Source organism: Hippopotamus amphibius, chromosome 2, assembly GCF_030028045.1.
Source record: "Hippopotamus amphibius kiboko isolate mHipAmp2 chromosome 2, mHipAmp2.hap2, whole genome shotgun sequence".
Classification (NCBI taxonomy): Eukaryota; Metazoa; Chordata; class Mammalia; order Artiodactyla; family Hippopotamidae; genus Hippopotamus; species Hippopotamus amphibius.
The window spans coordinates 227300448-227303409 of record NC_080187.1 but is presented as its reverse complement, the minus strand read 5'-3'; the positions used below and the strand labels follow the sequence as shown (position 1 = coordinate 227303409).

Here is a 2962-nt window from a genome sequence, read left to right as displayed (position 1 = left end):
AGGTGGGCAGTGGCCCAATTCCTGGAAATTCCCGCCCCTCACCCAAAACAGTTGGAATAATCCTCCCACTCATTGGCCTATGAAATTACCCAGCCCATAAAATCTAACCACCCCATATTTTGAGGCTTCTTGCCTCTTGCCTTCCGAGATGGACTACACTCTGTCTGTGGAATGTGTTTCTCTCTAAATAAACCTGATTCCTACTTATTACTTCGTCTCCACATTTTTTCTCCATGACAAAAGAACCTCAAATTCACCAGGAACACTTTTACTTTTCCCAGATTGTGTATGCCATTGCCTGGGGAGAGGTTAGGTTCATTTCTTCCTTCCTCGCTTTTGGTATCACGTTATCGGCATCATCTCAGGAAGGAAAGTGATTGGAGCCCAATCTACCACTCATCTAAGATTAATGAAATATTTTTAGTGACATCGAATTCTGCAATGCTTTTGTTTTTTCTTTCTTTCTTTCTTCCTTCCTTCCTTCCTTCTTTTCTTTCTTTCTTTCTTTCTTTCTTTCTTTCTTTCTTTCTTTCTTTCTTTCTTTCTTTCTTTCTTTCTTTCTTTCTTTCTCGCTTTCTCGCTTTCGTCTTTTTTTTTTAAGGGGCTCTGGGAAAACAAAGCTTTCCTTGTTTGTTTGCAAGCTTAATGGTGTGAATGTCTCTCTCAGAGTTTAAAATTCCCAGGGCTTCTGTAAAGCAAAATATTTTAACCTTTTCTTTTTCCCCTTTCCTGAAAAATATCTTGGGAGAAAAGTAAGCTGTTAAGAGGTAGAGGAATTGCAGATGGTGTGCGGCTGCCGTGTTGATGTGTATTGCCACAGCTGAATAACGTCGGCAGTCCAGGGACACAACAAGGCAACAGAAGGAAAAACATTTAGTTTTATGAGCATGAAGAGGTGTGTGGGCAGAAAATGTCCCTGGACATTCCCACCTTCCGCCCTTCCTCCCTCCTTCCTTCCTCCCTTCCTTCCTTCCCTCCTCACCTGCTCACGTCCTTCCTTCCCTATTTTCTTTCTATAGAGCATAGGAACTGTATACAGCACATTCTGTTGTGTGGGGAGAAAGAAACTGTTCCAGATGTGAAGAGTTTAAAGGAACCCAAGAACCCCAGAGATTTTAGAGCCTGAGTGAGGTTAGAGGGGTGTTCCCATGACAGGGCAGCCCAGCGTGGGAATCAGAGCCGGAAGAAGGTTTTAGGTGGGCATCTATACAGGTGGGAGACTGGTGGCCTGACATGGGGTGCCAGAGCCCGACTGGGATTATGGGGCGTCCATAACTGATGCCTGTGGGCAGTCGGCATGGGGTAGCAGAGCCCTAAGCAGGCTAAGGAAAGTATTCACATGGGCAGCGTGTGACAGCCTTTTGTAACTCGACTTTCTACCTTTATGCCTCGTAAGGGACAGGAAACATTTTTCCACCTCTCCAAGCCCAGGGAAGCATTGCTAAATCAATGAAGGGTTGCCCTGCTGCACCTTTACTTTAGACTGTCACAAAAAGGGATGTGAAAGATTAGGAGGGAAGCCGTGGACACGTAAAGCATATGCTGGGGAAAGAAATAGGAAACTGATCTTTCAAAACGTTTAGAAAAAACCATAAACAGAAACCTACAGGTCAGGACTCCCGGTAATTTTGTGTTCGTGCTTACAAAGCATGAACAAAAATAGAAAATATCTTACCTTGAACATCACCTTCAGAATGGGAAACAAGAAGCTGCTATTTTTCTCCCCTCTCCTCGGCATGACTTTGGTATGACAGAGAGAAAAGGCTTTGGAATCAAAATTTGTATTTATGCTTTACGAAGGGCATCCCTGTGGGGCTGTGGAAAGGAAAGGCATTCTGGCCTGGGAAACTGGGTATATCTCATAGAGCAAGTGTGGGGTCCTTCTTGGGAGGGGAGGGGGGCGGGCCGAGCGCAAGAGTCCGCGTGGGCGCCGGCGCGGCAGGGAGCAGGGAGGGTTCGCCCTGGCGGAGCTGCAGCAGCTCCGGGTGCAGGAGGCGGGGGACTCCTTGGTGAAGAGTCTGGAGAGAGAGAACATCCGGAAGATGCAGGGCTTCACGTTCCCGTGAGGACAGCCAGGCGTCCATGCAGCAAGGGCACCAGTGCATTGAGTGCTGCCATGCACCTCTGGCTCAAGCCCAGGCCCTGGTGACCAGCGAGTTGGAGGAATTCCAGGACGCCCTGGCCCGGTGCACGATGCATTGCCACGACAAAGCCAAAGATTCAAGAGATGCAGGGAGTAAAGAGCTTCCGGTGAAGCGGCCGCTGGAGAGCCGCGTGACCAAGTGTGTGGATGACCACACGACGAACCTCATCCCAGCGGTGACCGAGAAGATGCAGGAGTCTCTCTCATCCACTGCGAAAGAGATGTCTGCTATTGGCCATCGGGGCTCAGGGCAGGAATCTATTTAAAAAGAGGAGTGGGGATTTGGGTCTTTTAAGGAAAGGTTATAAATGAGGAAACGAAGGATGGCAGCAAGTTTAAGGCCTATGTCGCTTGCCTCTGGACACTCGCTCCTTTGTGTTTCAGTTCTAGAAAGTGAAATGGAAAAAACTGGTGCTAATATTTGGGTCAGAGATAGCACAGGAGAGTTCCTCTGAGCTTGAATTTCATGTGGCCCGTGCTTATCCTGGCAGTAGGGAGTCTCTCTTGTACCAAACCAGAGCCCTCCAAGGTACCAGATGCTCTTAGTACATGGAGACCAACATGCTGGCCGGTTCATGTAACCTGCTTATGATCTGGTAGAGTGTGAGGAGAAGTGTTTCTATTTGTTGCCAACCTCCTGTTTACAGAAGGATCCCTACAACATTTTCCACAAACACAATTCATGAGGTCACTAATTTAGAAGGGGAAAGGGGGCTTCTGGGGTTTTGTCTTGCTTGGTTTTGTTTTATATGCAAGGGCATGAAGTTATTAAAGATGTAGAGTTGGGAGAGGTAGTTTGGATAAAAACTTTGAAAGGGT

General features: G+C 47.3%; 1 pseudogene; it reads left to right on the top strand.

Moving 5' to 3' along the window:
• Nucleotides 1-1736: 1736 nt before the first annotated feature.
• LOC130844726 (protein FAM136A-like) lies at nucleotides 1737-2409 on the top strand (annotated as a pseudogene).
• The last annotated feature ends 553 nt before the right edge of the window (nucleotides 2410-2962 follow it).